Raw genomic sequence first — 26592 nt, 5'->3', positions numbered from 1 at the left:
GAAGCGTATCCTAAATAACTCTTCATGCCCTCTTGACATTTCAATTATATTGTAATTTCATAAAGACAGAGCGCTCTAAGCCGATTTAAATATGTTTTTTTTAATTAAACTGGAGGTCTTCCACCTGTCTCGTCGCAACAATGACGTCCTGGTGACACGGGCCTCATTAAAATGCCTTAATCCATTGGCTGCTGTAGATCCCCAACAAGACACTATCATTAGAGGGATAAACGGCCCCTACTAGCTTTAGAACCAAGTTTTACGAAATATGCAGGTAATACAACTGTCCTACAAATTGCAAAAGTACATCCAAAATAAAAACTGCATTTGTCACAGTTGTTTAATAACTTTTTTAGTAATGATCACTATCGAGACACTAGACAACGTACATGGACGCATTGTTCATTTCACTTGCCTTTGTGCCTACATGGTTAATTCCATTTAGCTAAAGTCGAGACCGTCAGCTGGGACTCGTCGATGTGTGGATGTCAGTGGTCGCCTTCTGCTAGACTGGACTGTAAAAGCAGATAAACGCTACATTTGCATCACATAATTCGCCAATAAAGCACTAAAAAGCTTGTGAACAGGCATTTCATCTAGGACCATTGGCTCTGAGCACTATGGGACTCAACTGCTGAGGTCATTAGTCCCCTAGAACTTAGAACTAGTTAAACCTAACTAACCTAAGGACATCACAAACATCCATGCCCGAGGCAGGATTCGAACCTGCGACCGTAGCGGTCTTGCGGTTCCAGACTGCAGCGCCTTTAACCGCATGGCCACTTCGGCCGGCATCTAGGACCATTACATGTGGTATAGCAGTGCCATTAGAAAACAAGTAAACGTCTGCTGACTATATGTCACTCACCAAGTTTAGTGACTAATTGCTGGTATTCCGGGTAACTCCTCGACCACACGCAGAATCCACTTGCCACAAAGGAGTTTCTATCTTGACGGATTAGAGTCCACAGACCTGGTAGTCATATTTCTCTACCGAAACGATTACGTGCTTTCCACAGGCATTAATGTATTATGGCAAATATTTTCACGAATATAGAATCCTAAGGTCAAACAACTGAATAATTATATCACTGTTGTTGTTGTTGTGGTCTTCAGTCCAGAGACGGTTTAATCCCGCTCTCCGTGCTACTCTGTCCTGTGCAAGCTTCTTCATCCCCGAATAACTACTGCAGAATGCATCCTTCTGAACCTGCTTAGTGTATTGATTTCTTGTTCTCCCTCTACGATTTTTACCCTCCACGCTTCCCTCCAGTACTAAATTCGTGATCCCTTAATGACTCAGAAAGCGTCCTACCAACCGATCCCTTTTTCTAGTCAAGTTGTGCCACAAATTCCTCTCCTCCCCAGTTCTATTCAGTACCTTCTCATTAGTTACGTGATCTACCGATCTAATCTTCAGTATTCTTCTGTAGCACGACATTTCAAAAGCTTCTATTCTCTTCTTGTCTAAACTGCTTGTCGTCCATGTTTCACATTCATACATGGCTACATTCCATACAAATACTTTCAGAAAAGACTTCCTGAGACTTAAATCTATACTCGATGTTAACAAATTCCTCCTCTTCAGTAGCGCTTTTCTTGTCATAGCCAGTTTACATCTTATATCCTCTTTACTCCGACCATCATCAGTTATCTTGCTCCCCAAATAGCAAAACTTATTTAGTACTTTATGTGTCTCATTTCCTAATCTAATACTCAGCATCCCCTGATTTAATTCGACTACATTTCATTAACCTTGTTTTGCTTTTGTTGAAGTTTATCTTATATTCTCCTTTCAAGCCACTATCCATTCCGTTCAGCTGCACCCACAAGGCCTTTTCTGGCTCTAATAGAATTAGAATGTCGTCGGCAAACCTTAGAGTTTTTATTTCTTATCCAATGATTTTAATTCCTACTCCAAATCTGAATTTTGTTTCCTCTACAGATTGAATAACATCGGGGATAGGCTACAACCCTGTCTCACTCCCTTCCCAACCACTGCTTGCCTTTCATGCTACTCGACTCTTACGACTGGCATCTGGTCTCTGTACAAATTGTAAATAGCCCTTCGCTCCCTGTATTTTACTTCTGCTATCTTCAGAATTTGAAACGGAGTATTTCAGTCAACATAGTCAAAAGCTAGAAACGTAGGTTTGACTTTCCTTAACCTATCTTCTAAGATAAGTCGACGGGTCAGTATTGCCTCGCGTGTTCCAACATTTCTATGGAATCCAAACTGATCTTCCCCGAGGTCGGCTTCTACCAGTTTTTCCATGCGTCTGTAAAAAAATGGTATTAGTATTTTGCAGCCGTGACTTTTTAAACTGATAGTTCGGTAACTTCCACATTTGTCAACACCTCCTTGTTTTGGGATTGGAATTGCTATATTCTTCTTGAATTCTGAGGGTGTTTCGCCTCTCTCATACACCTTGCTCTCCACATGGAACAGTTTTGTCATGGCTGGCACTCCCAAGGCTATCAGTAGTTCTAATGTAATGTTGTCTACTCAAGGGGCCTTGTTTCGACGTAGGTCATTCAGTGTTGTATCGAATTCTTCACGTAGTATCATATCTCCCGTTTCATCTTCATCTACGTCCTCTTCCATTTCCATAATATTACCCTCAAGTACATCGCCTTCCACCTTTCTGCTTTCCCTTCTTTGCTTAAGGCGGTTTTTCCTACTGAGCTCTTGATATTCGTAGAAGCGGTTCTCTTTTCTCCAATAATCTCTTTAATTTTCCTGTTGGCAGTATCCATCATTCTTCCACTTCCTTACATTTGGCCTCGAGCCATCGCTGCTTACTCATTTTGCAGTTTCTGTCGATCTCAAAGCTACCCATTCTTCTTCTGTTGTATTTCTCTCCTCTGTTCTTGTCATTCGTTCCGTAATACTCTCTCTGTAACTCTCTACAACCACGAGTTCTTTCAACTTGTCCAGGTCCAATCTCCTTAAATTTCTACCTTTTCGCAATTTCTTCAGTTTTAATCTACAGCCCATAACCAATCAATTGTGATCAGAGTCCACATCTGCACACGGAAACGTCTTTCAATTTACAAACTGGTTCCTAAATCTTTATCTTACCATTATGTAATCTATCTGACACCTTTCGGTGTCTCCAGGTCTCTTCATGATTCTTAAACCAAGTATTAGCTACAATTATGCTCTTTGCAAAATTCTACCAGGGGCCTACCCCTTTTATTCCTTGCCCCGGTCCATATTCAACTACTACTTTTCCCCCCCTCTTCCTTTCCCTACAGTCACATTTCAGTTCCCCATGACTACTGAATTTTCGTCTCCCTTAACTATCTGAATAATTTCTTTTATTGCATCATACATATCTTCAGACTCTTCATCATCTGCGGAGCAATTTGGCATATAAACTAGTACTTCTGTGGTAGGCGTGGGCTTAGTGTCTATCTTGGCTACAATAACGCGTTCACTATGCTGTTTGTAGTAGCTTATCCGAGTTCCCATTTTTTTATTCTTTATTAAACCCACTCCTGGGTTAACGTTATTTGTTTTGTATTTATATCCCTGTATTCAGCTGATCAGATGTCTGGTTCCTCCTGCCACGAAACTTCACTAATTCCCATTATACACGGTGGTCCATTGATCGTGACCGGGCCAAACATCTCACGAAATAAGCGTCAAACGAAAAAACTACAAAGAACGAAACTTGTCTTGCGTGAAGGGGGAAACCAGATGGCGCTATGGTTGGCCCTCTAGATGGCGCTGCCATAGGTCAAACGGATATCACCTGCGGTTTTTTTTTTTAATAGAAACCCCAATTTTTATTACATATTCGATTAGTTGGTAAAGAACTATGAATGTTTTAGTTGGACCACTTTTTCGCTTCGTGATAGATGGCACTGTAATAGTCACCAACATATGGCTCACAAGTTTAGACGAACAGTTGGTAACAGGTAGGTTTATTAAAAATACAGAACGTAGGTACGTTTGAACATTTTATTTCGGTTGTTCCAATGTGATACATGTACCTTTGTGAACTTATCATTTCTGAGAACGCATGCTGTTACAGCATGATTACCTGTAAATACCACATTAGTACAATAAATGCTCAAAATGATGTCCGTCAACCTCAATGCATTTGGCAATACGTGTAACGACATTCCTCTCAAAGCGAGTAGTTCGCCTTCCGTAATGTAGGCACATGCATTGACAATGCGCTGACGCATGTTGTCAGGTGTTGTCGGTGGATCACGATAACAAATATCCTTCAACTTACCCCACAGAAAGAAATCCGGAACGTCAGATCCGGTGAACGTGCCAGCCATGGTATGGTGCTTCGACGACCAATCCACCTGTCATGAAATATGCTATTCAATACCGCTTCAACTGCACGCGAGCTATGTGTCGGATATACATTATGTTGGAAGTACATAACCATTCTGTCATGCAGTGAAACATCTTGCAGTAACATCGGTAGAACATTACGTAGGAAATCAGCATAAATTGCACCATTTAGATTGCCATTGATCAAATGGGGGCGAATTATCTTTCCTCCCATAATGCAGCACCATACATTAACCCTTCAAGGTCGCTGATGTTCCACTTGTCGCAGCCATCGTGGATTTTCCGTTGCCCAGTAGTGCATATCATACGGGTTTACGTTACCGCTATTGGTGAATGACGCTTCGTCGCTAAATAGAACGCGTGCGAAAAAACTGTAATCGTTCCGTAATATCTCTTGTGCCCAGTGGCAGAACTGTACACGACGTTCAAAGTTGTCGCCGTGCAATTCCTGGTGCATAGAAATGTGGTACGGGTGCAATCGATGTAGCATTCTCAACCCCGACGTTTATGAGATTCCCGATTCTCGCGCAGTTTGTCTTCTACTGATGTGCGGATTAGCCACGACAGCAGCTAAAACACCTACTTGGGTATCATCATTTGCTGCAGATCGTGGTTGACGTTTCACATGTGGCTGAACACTTCCTGTTTCCTTAAATAACGTAACTATCCGGTGAACGGTCCGGACGCTTGGATAATGTCGTTCAGGATACCGATCAGCATACATAGCACACACCCGTTGGGAATTTTGATCACAATAGCCATACATCAACACGATATCGACCTTTTCCGGAATTGGTAAACAGTCCATTTGAACACGGGTAATGTATCACGAAGAAAATACAGTCCGCACTGGCGGAACGTTACACGATACCTCTTACTTATATTACAGCGCCATCTATCACAAAGCGAAGAAAGTGGTCCAACTAAAACATTAATATTTCTTTACATACTACACAAATATGTAATAAAAATGGGGCTTCCTATTTTAAAAAAAACGCAGTTGATATCCGATTGACCCATGGCAGCGCCATCTAGCGGGCCAACCATAGCACCATCTGGTTACCCCCTTCAAGCTCGACAAGTTTCGTTCTTTGTAGTTTTTTTTCGTTTGACGTTTATTTCGTGAGATATTTTGCCCGATGACGATCAATGGACCACCCTGTATGTAACTTTATCCCATCCATTTCCCTTTTTAAATTTTCTAACCTACCTTCCCGATTAAGGGATCTGGCATCCCACGTTCCGATCCGTAGAACGCCACTTTAGTTTCTCCTGATAAGAACCGTCTGGTGAGTAGACCCCGCCCGGAGATCCGAATGGGGGATTTATTTCCCTCCGGAATATTTTACCCAAGAGGACGCCATTGTCATTTAACCATGCAGTAAAGCTGCATGCCCTCAGGAAAAATTAAGGCTGTTGTTTCCCCTTGCTTTCAGCTGTTCGTAGTACCAGCACAGCAAAGCTGTTACAAGGCCACATCAATCAGTCATCCAGACTGTTGCTCCTGCAACTACTGAAAAAGCTGCTGCCCCTCTTCAGGAACCACACGTTTGTCTGGCCTCTCAACGGATACACCTCCGTTGTGGTTGCACCTAAGGTACGGCTATCTGTATCGCTGAGGCACGCAAGCCTCCCCACTAACGGCAAGGTCCATGATTCATGAGGCGAATTATATGACTACATACCATAAATCTCCACTTACTTACTTATCTTCATAACATTATATTCATTATTTTTCATGATATTCAAAAGATTTTGCTGTTTCAGTTTCTGAAACAGGTCGATTTGAAAAAGTGTTATACCTCAGAACGTCCTATATAAACACATATATGGAGCAAATGTTGGACTGTTGGTATACACAGCTGTAGAATTGAACCATGTTGAACAAGACTGCTTCAGGTGTATGATAAATCGTCCTTTTTGGTCTAACTAATTTCGTGGTGTTGGAGCCAGGAAAGTTACAACAAATATTTTAGGTGCCAGATGGAATATTATAATACCTGTAGAAAAACAGTAGATATGTTAAGATCGATCTCGCTTTTTCACACTCTCGTATCTTTACCTTTTTAACGTTGAACAGAGCTTGGGCACATGGGGGTATGTACGTTTATTATTAAGTGATAGCCATTAAAGTGAAGAAATTAGTGTACACAACTATTATTGTCCTGTGGTAACTTTTACTGTATAGAAGACGAAGGAGTTTAGCGGTTTACGAGGCTCTAAAAGCAGGTGAGTGAACAGAAGTTATTTCTTGGCTGGCTTGGTCGAAATGGTCGCTTGCGCGATACGTCAAAATTAAGCGAGTATAATTCTGACCCTTTTTAAGAGCTTTCTGTCTTTAACTTTCCCATTTCACGCTCAAAACATAAAGAGAATAATAGTTTTCTCCATTTCAGATCGTCAAAGAAGCCCTCTGCCTCCTACATCTAATAAGAGACAGGAAATATGGCACTAGGAAATGTCCCGTTCGTACCTCTCTCGCTAACGTAAATCCCTTTATGTGCTGCGACTAACGATTCCATCGAGAATCATCCTCAAATTGCGGACGCATCTGATTTTGAAAATTATTAAATTAGTCTTCTCTCACTAAGCAGTCAAACTTTTTCCATCGCCGTCAGTAAACACAAGTCACACAGGAGATTTTACAAGGCATATTACAGGGAGACAGGTATATGATTTATTCCAAACGATAAGCAGCAGATGACCCTACATTTTTTGTCCCATTGTGATGAAACTGTTTACCAAAAAGTTCAAATGTGTGTGAATTCCTAAGGGACCAGACTGCTGAGGTCAGCGGTCCGTAGACTTACACAGTACTTAAACTAGCTTATGCTAAGAATGACACACACACACACACACACACACACACACACACACACACACACACATACGAGGGAGGACTCGAACCCCGTGCGGGAGAGGCCGCGCACTCCGTGACATGGCGCCTCAAACCACGCGGCCACTCCACGTGGCACTGTTTAACCGTCAAGAGGACGGTAGTCGAATATGAAATAAAGCATAATGTAGGGACCATCACCCAGTTACATGAAAACTAAAGCTTAAAATCATTGTGACAACATGAGGTCCGAAGTAACCGCGTAGACGGACCGTAGCGGTATAATGTGCCCTACATTCTGCTTTATTTTAATTTGTAGTACCGACATATTGACGGTTAAACAGATTCATTACAATGGGACAACGAATGTTGCGTCATTTACTGCCTGTTGTCTGAAATAAATTAAAAACCTGTATCCCAGAAGGCACGGCTCTAACGCCGCGAAACTAGTTGCATCAGCATTCAGGATTTATCATACAGCGGAAGCGGTCCCATTCATCATGATACACTCATACATTTCGTCTTCTACATCTACATCCATACTCCGTAAGCCACCTGACGGTTTGTGGCAGAGGGTACCTTGAGTACCTCTATCGGTTCTCCCTTCTATTCCAGTCTCGTATTGTTCGTGGAAAGAAAAGATTGTCGGTATGCCTCTGTGTGGACTCTAACTCTCTCTGATTTTATGCTCATGGTCTCTTCGCGAGATATATGTAGGAGGGAGCAATATACTGCTTGACTCCTCGGTGAAGGTATGTTCTCGAAACTTCAACAAAAGCCCGTACCGAGCTACTAAGCGTCTCTCCTGCAGAGTCTTCCACTGGAGTTTATCTATCATCTCCGTAACGCTTTCACGGTTACTAAATGATACTGTAACGAAGTGCGCTGCTCTCCGTTGGATCTTCTCTATCTCTTCTATGAATCCTATCTGGTACGGATCCCACACCGGTGAGCAGTATTCAAGCAGTGGGCCAACAAGTGTACTGTAATCTACTTCCTTTGTTTTCGGAGTGCATTTCCTTAGGATTCTTCCAATGCATCTGAGTCTGGCATCTGCTTTACCGACGACCAACTTTATATGATCATTCCATTTTAAATCACTCCTAATGCCTACCCGCATATAATTTATGGAATTAACTGCTTCCAGTTGCTGACCTGCTATATTGTCTAAATGATAAAGGATCTTTCTTTCTATGTATTCGCAGCACATTACACTAGTCTACATTGTGATGAAATTGCCATTCCCTGCACCATGCGTCAATTCGCTGCAGATCCTCCTGCATCTCAGTACAATTTTCCATTGTTACAACCTTTCGATATACCGCAGCATTATCCGCAAAAAGCCTCAGTGAACTTTCGATGATATTCACAAGGCCATTTATGTACGTTGTGAATAGCAACGGTCCTACGACACTCCCGTGCGGCACACCTGAAATCACTCTTACTTCGGAAGACTTCTCTCCGTTTCGAAAATATAATACTTCCTCGAGTCTTTCTCGTTGTGTCACGGTGTAGACTAAAATATGCTTATATATTCCTAACTACACTGAACAATATACAAAATAATTCTGTAAAGTTTCTTCAGGAGAAATCTTGCATAAAGAGTGAAACCTTAGATGGCGGCAGCTCATTTCACGTGAGAACCCAGCCGTCAATAAACTCAGCACTTTAATTTAACCTAGTTACGTTTACAATTGTCGATATTTCTGGTCACATAGCAACCTATGTTTTACTTGACGTAATTATGACTAATAATTTTCCGACAGATATTTTGTACACGCTGAGTGTAATATTACAGTCGAACACTGTGAAGACAACAACGGAAGAGAATAAATGAACTTACTTGCTTTTGATGTTATTATCGTCGGAACGTTTTTTCGTCAGTAAATATGACAGCTATCGCCGACATACGGTTCTGATTGATTCAATGCTCAGCTGCTCGTGCATGAGCCCACTAGCCGTAATTTGTGTCAAACCACTCCACACGCAGATTGAATTCCCCTTGCGCAAATCACGTTAAAATTACTGTCCGCAGTCTGTAACCGGATTATGCCGTTCCATCAAGGAACTTCCCATTGTCGACGCTGAGGCTCATCTCGCAGATTTCATTGCAGATTTTCAACAAAGAGGTATTGTGGGAATCAGACACGTCACGAATTATCCTCTGCAATTACGGTAGCGAGATTTTGCTGCACTTGTATGTGAGGTTCGTCGAGGGAAAGATTTCTATACGCGGCATATTTTATGCCGATACCTTTTTTAGCAAAGGTGAACGAGAGTGTATATACGCTTTATTCTGGCTTTCTGAATGGAAATCTTGGTGGGACATTTAATTATCTTCATTGCTGAACCTAGCATCTCCAACCTCCAACTCTCATTTCCATATATTTTGTCTATCATAGGGAGATTAAGGAATTTGATTTCCATACAGGAACTAGAACAAGTCTAAGCAAAATGTCATCAAAAATGCCTTCTTCACTGGTACTCCACTGATTTTATTTTTTGTGTTATAAATTTCTGTGTCAAAAATATTCTGTTCTTATCCGTCGTGTAATGGGAGAGGCGTGAAGAAACTTTGACTTTTAGCCTGTTTCAGATATTATAATATTAGAAGCTTGTCATCCGTTGTTCTTTATAACTTATTTCAGTAACAATATAATTTGACAATTCACAGTCTGAAAATTAAATTCGTAAATGAACATCTGAAACAAATTCAGCTAAAAGTGTTGTGCATTTGGAAACGAATTTGAAGGTGTGGAAAATGGTTATATCCTTTAATTGTATTTTACATAGTAGCTTGTAGTCAGCATTGCATCCTTGAAATCATTGATGCCCTCTTTTGAAAATAAGAGCAGAAAAAACTTCAGAGAGTTCAAGGTATCTCCAATTTTGTGATAATGTCTTTCGGTGTAACTCCCTAGTGACGATTTAGCTACCGCTTACCATTAAGTGCAATCACTTGTTCCCTTGAAGTCGGTACAGCATGTTGAACATCGTGTATGTATCTTTCAGCAACTGTGGGCAGATAAGACATCAACTATAGTCCCAGAAATGATGTGACATAGATTACGAGCACACACACAAAAAAAGAAAAGCAATCAATAGTCAATGCAAAAATTCGACACTAAAAACATCTTGCAGCAGATTTTTTCGTGACTGTCGACTATTTTTTAGCGATAAATGTTCCTTAATCGCTCAGACCATTTCTTTGAGATCTAATACACTTTCTCCACTATCTTTATTGTAAGACTCACTGTATGTTCTTAGAGCAACAAAGTAAGGTAACGTAATACTCTCACGATCAGTATTCAGGAATTGTCCTGACCAATCAAGGCTGGATACCACAAGAGCATTTAAGGAAAATTATGGCTTGTAAGACGTGTATATTTCTATTGCTTATTCCCAAAACACAATTTACGAAAGATGTTTGTATTTTATTAATAGGATTAAGTAGGAATAATTAATATTTGTCATTTTGGAAATGGTTGTGGTAGCTGGGAATGTCTACACCAAAGTATTGTTGGCGGGACACACCGCACATTGATATAACTTTAAAAAGAGCGGGAGGGACCGCGTATGGATACATTTTAGGAAAAGAACGGGAAAGACCGCGAATTGATACATTTTGTAATGGTAGCAGGGATTGTCCGCACCAGAAAGCATTGTTGGCGGGAGAGACCGCACTTCAGCGTTCGTAGGAAGTCAGTAGTAAGCGAGATGTTGAAGCGAGTCGGTAGCAGGTCTGAAGCGAGAGGTTGAGAGGAGTGGTGTGCCTGCCAGCCACCAGCTATGATTTGCAAGAGATTGTAAACGGATGTACAGAGACATCAGCTAACTATGATAATAAAAGGGACTACTATTATTGATTTTTTTTTAGTAACTCGAGGCTACTGAAGGTATGTTTGCGCAAAGCTAGTTGTAAGATTATTGTAAAAAGTAAGTCCCATTTGAACCTTTGTAAAATCATTTCACTACCAACAGTAAATATTTGAAGAATCGTTTTCAGAATATAATTAATTTTTGCCAGCAATATTGCATTACTGATTATAATCCATCCCAAAAACCATCAACGTAAAACTTTGCAAAATTTTGTCAAGAAAAAGTTTAACTATGAATTACGTAACTTCAGTCTAATTCATTAAAGAATGTCAGCTTTGTTGTTAAAGGATAAAGTCAGCTTTGCTATTAAAGATAAACGTCAGCTTTGGTAATAAATACAGCCACTTATTATAACAGCGCACCAGCAGCTAATAGAGTATAGTAAAACAGAGTAAGTATATTCATGTCGCAGTTCGATGTAGCAGTCAGATGGCGGTCAAGTAACAGTAAAAAAAATGTAAGGAACAGTTTTGGGTTGTTGCAGGTAACAACTGATGGCCACAACGACGACACACTCTATGTTTCGTCGAAATAATCAGCAAATCACTTTTAATAAGCAGCATTTAAATTTGAATGCGAAGATTGCACTTATTATTATTGAGAAAGAGAATTAAATTTAGAGAGAAGATTTCATTTGTTATTATTAAGAAAGAGATATAAATTCTAAGGGATTGTTTCATAGGTTATTGTAGAAGGGAAGGTTGCGTAACAAAAGAGATATAGAGGAGACGGGGCGGTTTCAGGCTTAAGTCGAGTCGTCGAAAATTACAATAGGGAAAGAACACTAGTAGTGTTTTGGGAAGGAAAGCTGCCATGCCCTTTTCAAATGAAACATTCCAGCATTTGTCTTAATAATTTATTTGTAGGAAATCACGGAGTTCGTAAATCCTCTTGCTATCTTGTCACTGACTGTTGACTTCCTATTTTCTCCATGGCGAATTACTGGAGAACGTGGCCTGCCATCATTTATAGCGACCAAGAGTGAAGTACGGAGTGGTTAGTCTTATGGTCGGGGGAGGCAGTGGGGGTGTTTTCGCTATTAGGGTGTGGTCCTCTTCCTGCGCTAAATGGGGAAGGATATCAACAGATTCTGCAGTTCGTGTACATCGTATGTCTAAGGAACAGTTTGGAGCCATCATCTTTTCTATCAAGAGGACAATGCTCCTTGTCGTAAAGTAGCATGTGTGAGGCAACCGCTTGTGTGGACAAAGCGGTCCTGAAATTTTCTGGCCTTACCTGAATCCCCACCTCAGCACAATGAAACGCAATTGTGATGAATTAGAACGTTGACTTCGCTCCATACCCCACCGTCCAACACCACTACCTTCTCCGGTTTCGACTCTTGAGGAAGAGTGAGCTGCCGTATCTCTATACACATTCATAGGCAGTTCATTGAAAGCTTCCCCAAAACATTTTTAGCCATCATAAAGTCTAAGGCTGGACGAATCCCATATTACTGCCCACTAATAGGTGTCCAGCGTTTTTACGTCAGAAAGTGTATTTATAAAACAAATGAAATAGTTATCTTAATTGATTACCTAATCAGTATTCAGTATGTCCGAGAATTGTCTCTACCGTCCGTCCGTGATGACCTCCTCGTGAACTCGGATTTAAATACATTTTTTCGCTGCCCATTTGGGTTCTCTGGCAAGTCGGGACTTACTGTAATACTGAGGGATAATGATACAAGGCACTGTTCCACATTCTAATGATACTTTGACGTCTTGTGCCTCGTAAATTCTGGTTTTCGTCTCCCAAGTAGTGCCGTTGATCTGTACTGACGCGAAAAAATAAGTGCATCATATCATAAAATGGAAGATACTCACTTCAAATGTGAATTTTGTGAATGCAGTGCACCAAGAGAAAGACGTCTCTGCCTATGTGAATATGCCGTACAGCACGTAGAGGATATCTGTGATTCATGCTTTGTGTTCAGAACTACTGTAAGCAGATGGTCTAAGTCCAAGATCCATAATTAGCTTTATGGCTAAGAGATGAGACGGAATCTGTAGAATCTGCAACCCCTAAAGATATATGATAACCGGGCTTCAAAATTTGGATGCAAAGTGGACTTTTGCCACACAATGTGACTATTACGCTGGGGATAGGTACCACAAACTTGCATGGTTAAAATGATGAATTTAACTGTGTGCATTTTATCATTTGTATTCATTTTAACATCTGTATGTATTTTATCGACTGGATTTTTATCAAGACATGTAAACATGGGGAGGGCCTTTTATGCTTTGATTTAATGTAATGTAAGACGGCAATTTTGTAGCAAGTTCCAGAAGGTGCGTAGAATAGTGTATATACAACCGTGATATGAATTATAGTCTCCCTGCCCCTCCGCCTTTGTTTTCCCCTTAGATCAGATGATTGCAGCGCAAGACTGTTGAAACCAGTCTCCTCGGAGCAATAAAAGTCTCTAGCTATGATCGCGGCATATGAAGTGTGTTCATTTTCAACCATACCGACCGCTCCACAGCACAGCACGTTTACCTTATAAAATATACAACAAATAACTTTCTCGCACATCGAAAATTCTATAACGTCATCAGGAAATGCGTTTTAATGAAATTTCGAATTATGGCCTTAAAAGTTCGTTCCCATTAATAAAACTAAAATGAAAACAGTGCAGTTCTGTCACACGACCCTGATACCACTTACATCTTCGTACACTTTTATAGTTGGCGACTCTCAGCGGGCTGAATGAAATTTAAGATTAAGTGATAGTTCCTTGTGCCGGCCGGTGTGGCCGTGCGGTTAAAGGCGCTTCAGTCTGGAACCGCGTGACCGCTACGGTCGCAGGTTCGAATCCTGCCTCGGGCATGGATGTGTGTGATGTCCTTAGGTTAGTTAGGTTTAATTAGTTCTAAGTTCTAGGCGACTGATGACCTCAGAAGTTAAGTCGCATAGTGCTCAGAGCCGTTTGAACCATTTTGATAGTTCCTTGTGATATGTGGCAACTTCGTTCCGCGGCGCTTAATGTGCTCCTGCCGATGTATCTGTCCGTAAGCAGTTTTGAGTATAAACTCTAAGACAAAAACTCGAACGCACCACGAAGGAATTATCCGAATGGGAGGGAAATCTGTGATCTGGCCCTTATGCGAGCAGTTATTCGGCTTGCCATGCTCTACAAATTTTCATTTGATAGTAGCACCTCTATGGTTGTCATCCGGGGCAGACTTACAGTGTAGCAGTGCGTCAACGATATTCTTTGCTCCGTTTGTTGCCCTTGATGGCAAGCTATTCTGCGTTTATATTTCAACAAGATAATAGTCACCCACAAAGGCCGAGAGTTTCTACTGCTTTTCTTTGTGCTCACTAAACTCTAGTTAGACCAGCAATGTTGTTACACCCCACCCCAACAGAGAACGTTAGGAGCAAGACCCTCCAACCAGCTCGTGATTTTGACGATCTGATGTGCCAATTGGCAGAATTTGGCACGATAACTCTGAGGAGGACATCCAACAACTCTATCAAACAATACCAAGCCGAATAACTACTTGCATATGCGCCAGTGGTGGACCAGCGCGTTACTGATTTGCTTTATTTGCGAAGCTATTTCTCTCGAAAAATCAATTTTTCTGAAATTGTAATCTACCGATTTCATTCCCATCCGCTTATTCCTTCGTGATGCGTCTTTTTCTTTCATAGATGGATATACTCTTCTTTACAGTAGTACTCAGTATCCATTGTGTTACTGTGTTCAGTTTTGGTATCTAGTTATTGTAATAAGACGTATGTTAGGGTTTCTCCCATGCAGTTTTCTTATCTGAAATCTACCCGCTGGGGAGAGGGTGTCGAGACTACAATTCATATGACGGCCATATATACACTTTTCCACGTATCTCCTGGAACTTGCTATAAAATTGCCATCTTACATTAAGTCACAGCATAAAAGGCACTGCCCACGTCTACATGTCTTGATAAAAATATGGTTCAAATGGCTCTAAGCACTATGGGACTTAACATCTGAGGTCATCAGTCCCCTAGACTTAGAACTACTTAAACCTAACTAACCTAAGGACATCACACACATCCATCCCCGAGGCATAGCAGCAGCGCGATTCTGGACTGAAGCGCTTTGAACCGCTCGGCCACAGCGGCAGGCGTGTCTTGATAAAAGCCGAGTCGACAAAATTCATGCTGTTGGTAAAATGTAAACAAATGATGAAAAGCACATATTAAAATCCTCGTATCGACAGGGCAAGATTAAATTACCTATCCCCTGTGTAATAGTCACAATGTGCGACGAAAGCACACTTTTCATCCAAATTTGAATCTCTACGGGCTGCAGATATTACTGATTGCGTCTCATTCCTTAGCCAGAAAACAAATTCTGAACACATAGCATGGATTACAGACATCTTCTAAGTGCTGTATGACGTATTCACATACGCACTATTACGACCGATTCATACCTTTAATTTTATTGTAGTCATCTACATTATTTGTTATGGTATTTATTCATTTCTACTGGTTCTGTAGTAGGCACCTCGCACCCAGGAAGGTTTGCATCTGCATCTGGATTAGGTAAGTTTTGAAGTGAGTTCAACACTGCGCGGTTTTTGCGCGCGTCCCTTCCCCCAAACCCGACCCGTCCCACTACCCCTTTTTCCATGGGGATACTTCGTGGGAGCCTCCAGGTGCGGCCAGTTTAGCATATTCGCTCTTGAACCAGTGCGGTTTTGAAACTTCCTGGCAGATCAAAACTGTGTGCGAACCGAGTCTCGAACTCGGGACCTTTACCTTTCGCTGGCAAGTGCTCTACCGACGAAGCTACCCAAGTACGACTCACGCCCCGTCCTCACAGCTTTCATTCCGCCAGTACATCCCCCAGGCTGTGGCGAAGCCATGTGTCCGCAATATACTTTCTTCCAGGAGTGCTAGTTCTGCAAGGTTCGCAGGAGAGCTTCTTTGAAGTTTGGAAGGTAGCAGACGAGGTACTGGCGGAATTAAAGCTGTGAGGACGGGGCGTGAGTCGTGCTTGGGTAGCTCAGTCAGCCGGCACGGTAGCTCAGCGTGTTCGGTCAGAGGGCTGCGTGCCCTCTGTAATACAAAAAGAGACAAGGCATCAACGATCAGCTTGAACAGATGTCTTACGATGCCCGCCCAGACCAAACGCAACGAACTATATCGAACAAAATGAAAAAAAAATTCTGTAGAACACTTGCCCGCGAAAGGCAAAGGTCTCGAGTTCGAGTCTCGGTCCGGCACACAGTTTTAATCTGCCAGGAAGTTTTATATCACCGCACACTCCGCTGTAGAGTGAAAATTTCATTCTAGAAACATCCCCCAGTGCGGTTTTCTTCTTTTTACGTCATATTGCTTTGTAAATTAAAGATATTGGTTTTTAGGTTTTTGATTATCACTGTCCTTTTCGCACTGTCAATAAGCACACAATATGAAGTACCTAGAGGTGCATAGGCCCATGGTAATTTTATGTGTACGGAAATGTGGCATTTCTAATTCTTATATCGGGCACATTGGGGAAAAAAAGGTTTCTTTCTGGTGCGCCGCTATTTATTGCTTGCAACCACCGCATGTGATTATTTAGCACCGTGCCGGGCTTTATGTGTGCAGTGTGTGCGGGTCACGGAAGGGGCCAAACTCAGCGTGTCACTCGGCTTTGCTCCTTTGGTTGGTTGGTTGATTTGGAGTAGGGGACCAAACAACGAGGTCATCGGTCTCATTGGATTAGAGAAGAATGGGGAGGGAACCACCCCTGTATTTGCGTGAAGCGATTTGGGGAAATCACGGAAAACCTAAATCAGAATGGCCGGAGGCGGGTTTGAACCGTCGTCCTCCCGAAAGCGAGTCCAGTTTGCTAACCTCTACGCCATCTCGCTCGGTCTTTACTCTCTTCTCCTCGGAAGTACCGGGAACAACACGACGTGTCATTTCGTATTGTGGTGCGGCATTTTTCGGTCGGTACAAGTCTCTTCAGTTTGGCAGAATCGTGCTGTCGCCGCTGTTTAAACTGTGGCATAAAGGACGTTCGCAGGCCCAATGCCTGTTTGCACAGAGAAGGCTGTCTAGCAATCTATCGTCGGAATCAATTTACCCTTCGCTATTTGTTCGTGGCATAAAAGACGTTCACTGGCCCAGTGCCCGTTTGCACAGAGGAGGCAGCCTATCGATCTATCGTCGGAACCCATTAAAATGAATTGGAATGACAGAAAAGAGCGATGAGAATTCTCAATAAGTGGCAGGAGGTCGACTTTCGCTACGAAACGACATTTCGATACCATGGAGAGAGAATTTAAAGATTTTGTTGACAATGAAAGAGCAAAAAAATTGCAAAGGTCGAGAGACAGGATTCATTATTTTGTACATCAAACAGCGCTTTGAGCTAAATTTCCAGGCCTGGAGGAAGTGAAGAAATTGATTGCACGAATAGCAAAATTTCTGAAATCAAAGGCGTTATTCCACTGTCAGCTGCAACAGTTTTCTGTGAGACGGAACGAAGAGTATGGAGACCTCATATGATATAGCAAAGTACATAGGTCAGGTCAAGGGACACGCTTCGAACAAATTTCGATTTAAAACTTCCTACTGTTTAATTTTTTGAACGAAAAAGGTATGCAGGAACGAAAATTAGAACATCCGGAATGAAGTTCAGTCTTCGCATTTTAAGTTGGCGTTGAAAGGTAACTTCTTTCTGATTTGATGGGGAGACATTCAAAAAGATAATTGCGTTGTAGAAGAGACACATTCTGACAATGACAGGCCCGTTCCCTAAGTTCACAGGTGGCGTTACCGAAAATGCGAGTTTTTAAAACTTCATTACGTCCTAAAAAGAAATACAAAGCTAGCTTTATGAAGGGTCTGAGAACACTGTCAATCTTACATCTGTTTCCATGCTATTTTCGAGACCGTTTGCAGTTTCAGTTGCAAGCACCCCTGTGCATGTGCAGTTGAAACTGATTGACCTGCACGGTAATTCCCATAATGAGAAATCTCTTTTACGTTAAAACTGTCCAGGACGTCTCAGGTAGAGTTTTTAAGGGTCAATAACGAGTTTACAAAAGCGCTAATCATTTCAGTCTCATATTTGTGTTTTTGGATTACGAAACTAAATAAGTCACGATTATGTGGCAACTTGAGTGCGAAACACTGTGATACTGTGTGCGTCTGTCCGTATGCCGACAATTTGTACCAGATAAAAATTATATTATGTATTCAGCTTGCCAAAAATAATACAATAACACAAAAAATTGTTTTGTTTTGTTCGTGACCTATGTTGTTGAGAAAAGTGAAATACGAAACCAAGTCGCATGCAGCGAAACTGCACTGCCATTTAAATGTAGCTCGTTCACGGTTTTCCCCTCCTTCCCCTCCTCGTGCTCAGACAGCGTGGCGTGGCGATGGAGGAAATGTAAGGTGAGGCCGAATGCTTCGGCACTCGTCAGGGCATGGCCCACAAGCCGATATCCTGGCCGCCCCTGATTTAGGATGTACTACACAAGCCATCTGGGGGCGAGATAAACAAGTTCGTAGCGGCTCTGCCGCGCGTATGTCAACACTCCATCTTGCTGATGTGCAACAGCCTGGTGAGAATCAGGTTCCCCACAAATTTGCGTGGATGATACGAGAATTTTAACCACTTGTATTTTATCATTTGTGTGAGTTTTATCAAGATATGTGTCTGTGGGTAGTGCCTTTTATGGTTTGACTTAATGTAATGTAATGTAACAAGTTCCAGAAAGTACGTGGAATATTGTATATTATATACAAACATCATATGAATTGCAATTTTCCTCCATTCCGCTGGACTGTAAGGCGTACCCAGGAGCAGATATAGACTCAGATCACAATATAGTAGTGATGAAGAGTAGGCTGAAGTTCAGGACATTAGTGAGGAAGAAGCAATACGGAAAGAAGTGGGATGCGGAAGTACTAAGGAATGACGAGATACGTTTGAAGTTCTCTAACGTTATAGATACAGCAATAAGGAATAGCGCAGTAGGCAGTACTGTTGAAGAGGAATGAACATCTCAAAAGGGCCATCACAGAAGTTGGGAAGGAAAACATAGGTACAAAGAAGGTAGCTGCGAAGAAACCATGGGTGACAAAAGAAATACTTCAGTTGATTGATGAAAGGAGGAAGTACAAACATGTCTCGGGAAAATCAGGAATACAGAAATTCAAGTCGCTGAGGAATGAAATAAATAGGAAGTGCAGGGAAGCTAAGACGAAATGGCTGCAGGAAAAATGTGAAGACATCGAAAAAGATATGATTGTCGGAAGGACAGACTCAGCATACAGGAAAGTCAAAACAACCTTTGGTGTCATTAAAAGCCGGCCGAAGTGGCCGTGCGGTTAAAGGCGCTGCAGTCTGGAACCGCAAGACCGCTACGGTCGCAGGTTCGAATCCTGCCTCGGGCATGGATGTTTGTGATGTCCTTAGGTTAGTTAGGTTTAACTAGTTCTAAGTTCTAGGGGACTAATGACCTCAGCAGTTGAGTCCCATAGTGCTCAGAGCCATTTGAACCATTTTTTTGTCATTAAAAGCAACGGTGGTAACATTAAGAGTGCAACGGGAATTCCACTGTTCAATGCAGAGGAGAGAGCAGATAGGTGGAAAGAATACATTGAAAGCCTCTATGAGGGTGAAGATTTGTCTGATGTGCTAGAAGAAGAAATAGGAGTCGATTTAGAAGAGATAGGGGATCCAGTATTAGAATTGGAATTTAAAAGAGCTTTGGAGGAGTTACGGTCAAATAAGGCAGAAGGCATAGATAACATTCCATCAGATTTCTAACATCATTGGGGGAAGTGGCAACAAAACGACTAATCACGTTGGTATGTAGAATATATGAGTCTGGCGACGTACCATCTGACTTTCGGAAAAGCATCATCCACACAATTCCGAAGACGGCAAGAGCTGACAAGTGCGAGAATTATCGCACAATCAGCTTAGCAGCTCATGCATCGAAGCTGCTTACAAGAATAATATACAGAAGAATGGAAAAGAAAATTGAGAATGCGCTAGGTGACGATCAGTTTGGCTTTAGGAAAAGTAAAGGGACGAGAGAGGCAATTCTCACGTTACGGATAATAATGGAAGCAAGGCTAAAGAAAAATCAAGACACTTTCATAGGATTTGTCGACCTGGAAAAAGCGTTCGACAGTATAAAATGGTGCAAGCTGTTCGAGATTCTGAAAAACGTAGGGGTAAGCTATAGGGAGAGACGGTTCATATACAATATGTACAACAACCAAGAGGGAATAATAAGAGTGGACGATCAAGAACGGAGTGCTCGTATTAAGAAGGGTGTAAGACAAGGCTGTAGCCTTTCGCCCCTACTCTTCAATCTGTACATCGAGGAAGCAATGATTGAAATAAAAGATAGGTTCAGGAGTGGAATTAAAATACAACGTGAAAGGATATCAATGATACGATTCGCTGATGACATTGCTATCCTGAGTGAAAGTGAAGAAGAATTAAATGATCTGCTGAACGGAATGAACAGTCTAATGAGTACACAGTACGGTTTGAGAGTAAACCGGAGAAAGACGAAGGTAATGAGAAGTAGTAGAAATGAGAACAGCGAGAAACTTAACATCAGGATTGATGGTCACGAAGTCATTGAAGTTAAGGAATTCTGCTACCTAGGCAGTAAAATAACCAATGACGGACGGAGCAAGGAGGACATCAAAAGCCGACTCGCTATGGCAAAAAAGGCGTTTCTGGCCAAGAGAAGTCTACTAATATCAAATACCGGGCTTAATTTGAGGAAGAAATTTCTGAGGATGTACGTCTGGAGTACAGCATTGTATGGTAGTGAAACATGGACTGTGGGAAAACCGGAACAGAAGAGAATCGAAGCATTTGAGATGTGGTGCTATAGACGAATGTTGAAAATTAGGTGGACTGATAAGGTAAGGAATGAAGAGGTTCTACGCAGAATCGGAGAGGAAAGGAATATGTGGAAAACACTGATAGGAGAAGGGACAGGATGATAGGACATCTGCTAAGACATGAGGGAATGACTTCCATGTTACTAGAGGGAGTTGTAGAGGGCAAAAACTGTAGAGAAAGACAGAGATTGGAATACGTCAAGCAAATAATTGAGGATGTAGGTTGCAAGTGCTATTCTGAGACGAAGAGGTTAGCACAGGAAAGGAATTCGTGGCGGGCCGCAGCATACCAGTCAGTAGACTGATGACCAAAAAAAAAAAAAGTCTAGGGGACTGATGGATGACCTCAGATGATAAGTCCCATAGTGCTGAGGGCCATTTGAACCAATCATAATGGTCCACTCTCGCGTCAGGGACAAACCTGTGACGTGATACGATTGGTGTTATAGGACGCTTAAGGGCGGACAGGTAAGCTAGTGCTTTCTTAGTTTAATTACTATGAACTGATCGTCATGTTTATTGTTAACTTAGTATTACATTTTTTCATCGTCTACTTATTTCTGACACAACAATAACAAATTTTTGTGTGTTAATCGAGGTTACAAAACTGATCACAAGTAAGTCCGTCAGTAAGAAAGAAATCAGAAATAAGAATGCACTACCCCAGTACTACAGCAATAGCATCAGTGATAGACATGACGAAGTATCACATTCTCAGCTTATGAATCCGTGATGGTAGTCAGCTTAGTCGCAAAACGTTTTTTCCTTGTTGTTCCGACTTCGTATCATTTTCCAATTTCCTTTTCACTTTCGACCATTTCCTTGCCAATCTTGACGACAGTGTTTCTGTTTACAATCTGGATTGCAGAATTTCTTTCGATCAGCTCTTAAGGGATACAAAAATGGTTCAAATGGCTCTAAGCAGTATAGGACTTAACATTTGAGGTCATCAGTCCCCTAGACTTAGAATTGCGTAAACCTAACTAACCTAAGGACATCGCATACATCAATGCCCGATGCAGGATTCGAACCTGCGAACGTAGCAGCCGTGTGGTTCCGGACTGAAGCGCCTAGAACCGCTCGGCCAAAGCGGCCGGCTCTTAAGGGATACAGGCAGTCCAAGATATAGTTCCCTTTTTTTCTCAAAGTAGTAACGTAATGTGCATACTGATTTTCTCGCCTGTTCCAGAGAGCGATGTTAAACTTTCCAACTCATGACATTTGACGAACTTGTTTTTGACAACGTTCAGTATCATACAACACAGAAAAAGAAATAAAAGTGACAGCAGATTGAACTCTCGCATCTGTAAGAAATGGAAACAAACAAAATTACAATGCACATCGAATAATGCTACAGGATAACAAGCTACCTGAAAATGACTTCTTGTTCTAGTGGGAAGCGTTGTAGTGTTGGGGGTGTAGGTTTGGCTCCCACGTGTGGTTCCTGAGGCTATGCATCAGGTCTAGTGGTAGTTGAATGGACGCCGTGCCTCGTGCGTGAGCTTCTCTCCACTACTTCCTTTGCAGCTGTTAACCCTAAAGTAATTTTTAACGGAGCATAGTATTGCTCCCCTCACTAGCGGCCTTATTACGGTATGTTCACCCAGTCTATCTAGCGAACCTGCATATCCTGACGACCTCTAACGGCACTGTACTACTGTACGCCTAGTACAACTTGTAGCTTCCACTTCCTCGTCACTGTTCGGCGGACATCTCAGTCGCTCATCGATGGAGACACAAACAGGTGTAAAGCCATAAAAGCAATCTTGGAATAAACCAGTCACCTTGTGGTTTTCCATATAATGTTCTAGGCAGTGATTTAGTACAGGGTTATTCATAAGTACATCTGGAGTTTCAGAAGATGATGGCGCGAAAATTGCAAGATATAGAGAAAACTGAAATATACCCGAGGATAGCCTTGGTCGATATCAGAGACTCTTTCATATTAAGTGGCAGTGGAGGCAGGAACACAAGATTTTCGACATAACCCCATAAGAAGAAATCACATGGAGTTAGATGACCGTGGAGGACACTGAAGAAGAGTAGTATCGTGATGGAAATCACTCCATATCGAACGCAGAAGCAGTTCGGCATTGAGGTAAACACGAACGTCTGAAAAAGAAAAGGGTGGTGGGGCACCCTCTTCTTGCAGGATAAAGTATCCACTGGTTCCGCAGTATCTGATGCTGTAAGGATTGATAAGAATACAGCAAAAAGTCGCAATCAAATTGGTTTCTTATTGTTCTTGCACATCCAGATTTCAGCTATAAATATCCATCTTCAATGTATTTGAGTGAGTAGTAACCCAAAATTTCCCAGTAGTACATGCCATCATAGAACTTTATTTGTGTATAGGCACGGGAAAACTGAGGTTGTTGTTTACAACAAGTACAGCACCCACAGTGTACGAACGGAGTCTGCAGTAATTGTTGTAAACAACCACCTCAGTTTCCCCCTGCCTGTACACCAATAAAGTCGTATTGTGAAATGTATTGCTGGGAGTTTTTCGGGTTAAAACTCACTCAGATACACTGAAGATGGCTATTCGTAGCTGAAATCTGGATATGCAAGAATAATAATAAGAAGCCAATGAGATTGCTATATTGTATCTCTCCTTACAATAACATACAGTTGCTGGGTACAACGGTTCTGCTTGGAGTGAAAGTTGGTGCAGCTAATACCTGAAACAATCCACAATTTCCTGGGCCATAAATCTAATGAAAGGCATTAACTATACGTGAATTAGTATTACATTCAACAATCTCGTGTGCATGTTCTGTGCACGAAACAAGCACTTTATGACGACTTACCGTTGCACAAACATGATACGCGGCTTCGTCACTACAAACCGACTCGTGTGAAAAAACATCAATCTCCAGTAGCCATTGCAAGTTACTGCGAAAATCAGAACGGAATGCTTTGTGGCAAGAAGATTTTGTCTGTGCTTGTAACAACTGCAGCCGGTATGTTTTTGCACGCGGACGTTTGTGTAGAAGGTGACAGACAGCTGACTGAAGTTTCTGCGTTTCTATCCTCAGACATGTCAGCGATTTCTTTTGACTACTGGCTGTGCCGTAGTTGTGTCCGGCTCTTCGAAAAGCACTCCAGGTGGAGTGCTCTCGCTTCGCGCCTAGTGTTTGCGGTGGCGCTTTCGGTTTGGCGCGCTGTTTGGATCGCTACCGCCCTCTGGCTGGAGGTGGAGCAAGTGTACGGTCGCGTGACGATCGACGAGTACGTACTGGGCGGTGACCGAGAGAGGCGGTGGCGCCAGCGGGGCCCTGCTGTTGGGTGTCGTCAACTGCCCGCTACGTGCTTTGGCCGACCTCTAGGCTCTCAGGGGCTAAGTCTGCCTTACCTGCATGTACGTGGCGTATGAAGCTTAGAAGCCGTGGTGCAGGAGATCAGCAGATCAGCGCGTGGGACCGTATGTCTTCCTTATCGGCCGTTGAAACCACTGGGAGCGGTTGGCTGGCTATCAAGTTCTAGTGAAGTGTATGAGTTTCTTCACCAGTGGGTTTGTTGGGGTCGTCCCACCACAGCTTTCGTTTGCCTGTCCGCGGGAATGTGGTAATTGCTTCTTGGTCGGGCCGTTTTCATTCACACCTCGGTTGGGTGATTTAGGGTCGGTGTCGCAGGTCTCTGTGGTTCGGAGTCTGTGCAGGCACCGCCCTTGCCACATCTTCTGGTTTCGAGTAACTCGGGGAGGTGGCGGCTTGTAACGGAAGTTTTGAGGCTGATCTGCTGTGGCCCTGTAGACCAGCAGTAACTATCCCACCTGTTGTGATTTGGGCCCCTTTACACGTGTCAGTCCCATACTGAGCTAAGGAAATTTTTTTTTTTTTGGGAACTGCGTTTAATGTGAAGGCTTGTGTGCTGGCTTATTCACATTTATCTTGTAACAAATATAAGTTATGTAACTGGCGAGAGACAAACATTTTTGCTTAGTACAAGCTAGCTACTTGAAGTTTTTTTTGGAACTGTTCCCTTATTGATATAACAAGTTTAAAATCTTCTTATTAACGTCAAACCTTGCAAAATCCTTTACATAGAGCTATTTTTAAAAGAGCTTTTGAACTGTTATCTCACGTTTAAAATCTTATTATTGGTAAGTTGTTAACGTCATACCTTGCAATCTCCTTTTCATGAAGAAAATTTGTCAGCTATTGGAAATTGTTTTTGAAATTGTTCTAGTAAAAAGGTGACAGACTTAAAAATTTATTATTGAGAAAGTTTAAAGAAAGGGGTATCTTTAGCAGTGTGTGTTATTTCACCAGCACCACCCGGCCCCTAGTTCCACGATAACGTTTTGGAATAACATGTGTACTTGAGTTGTTGTTTGTGAACCGCCTTAATTGACGGTTCACTGGCGAATCGTTCCCAGCCACGCAACATCTCTGCTGACGGTCCCAGAAGCCCTGTTTTCTTTGAGCTCCGTAAGTAGCAAGTCTTGCAGCATGTATTGTACCACCCATCGATTGTTTTGTCTGTTGGAATTTTTTATCTGGTATTTAGTACGAAATCATTGCTGAACCGTCACAACCGATTCACATTTAGTGAATTAGAGAACACAAAACACACGCGTCGCACTACTACATGCCATGTTCTGACATGGCTGCCTCCTAGCGGTGCGCTCTGGAACTACGCCACGACGCATACTACGAATCCAAGCCTGCAGACGTGCTCGTTCCTCTGCAATGTGTCGTTGTTGCTGAATGCCTCGCTGTTGTCTTCTGAAACCATGGGCATATTTATGAATAAACCTGTAGAAGGCTGACACTTCGGCCGTGTCGGCAGTATGCTTGCGGCAGGCACTATGTGGTAGATACCTGCAGGAATGTGTTCCTGGAGAGGGTGACGAGACTGCCAACCCTGATGCGCAGCGGGCGGGAGGCCTGAAGCATGAAGACCACCAGTGCGCGCCGGAAGCCTGGAACGGCCTCGGGCCAACCGCAGCTGGACGCCGACACCACCAGGCGCTCGCTCTGCAAACCCACCATCAGCAGCGCTTAGTTACCGTGTTCCTACCAACAGTCCTACACAGTCAATCAGCTACCTCCCTACCGAGCGAGGTGGCGCAGTGGTTAGACACTGGCATTCGGAAGGACGACGGTTCAATCCCGCGTCCGGCCATCCTGATTTAGGTTTTCCGTGATTTCCCTAAATCACTCCAGGCAAATGCCGGGATGGTTCCTCTGAAAGGGCACGGCCGACTTCCTTCCCCATCCTTCCCTAATCCGATGAGACCGATGACCAAGCTGTCTGGTCTTCCCCAAACCAACCAACCAGCTACCTCCCTCAGTAACCTGAACGCCTCCATCTGCTCGCTCCACGAATCCACCAACGGCGTCACTTTGCCATCAGACACCCAACAACGTTCGCACTCATTCAGTCTGTGCCACTGTAACGCAATCGCAGGAGACGGAGGAAATGAATGTTCGAACTAACGTCTGCCACACTATGTACAACGGGACGCAAAGTGATGCTATGTGTGATTTGCAGACAAAAGTCTATTGCGTCCTCGCCCCGCCCCCCCCCCCCCCCTTTTCTTCCTGTAACTGAATTGTAGCCAACTTTCTTACCTCGCGTCTCGTAGGCGTTTCTTCTCCGTCGATCGCGAACTCTAACGTTTGTGAAATAAACAGTGGGCAATAATGTGACAAGTGGGTAAGTTTAAATGTTGAGCATAATTTTT

This window comes from Schistocerca americana, chromosome 6 (assembly GCF_021461395.2).
Source record: "Schistocerca americana isolate TAMUIC-IGC-003095 chromosome 6, iqSchAmer2.1, whole genome shotgun sequence".
NCBI classification, from domain to species: domain Eukaryota; kingdom Metazoa; phylum Arthropoda; class Insecta; order Orthoptera; family Acrididae; genus Schistocerca; species Schistocerca americana.
Note: the sequence above shows the minus strand (reverse complement) of the source record.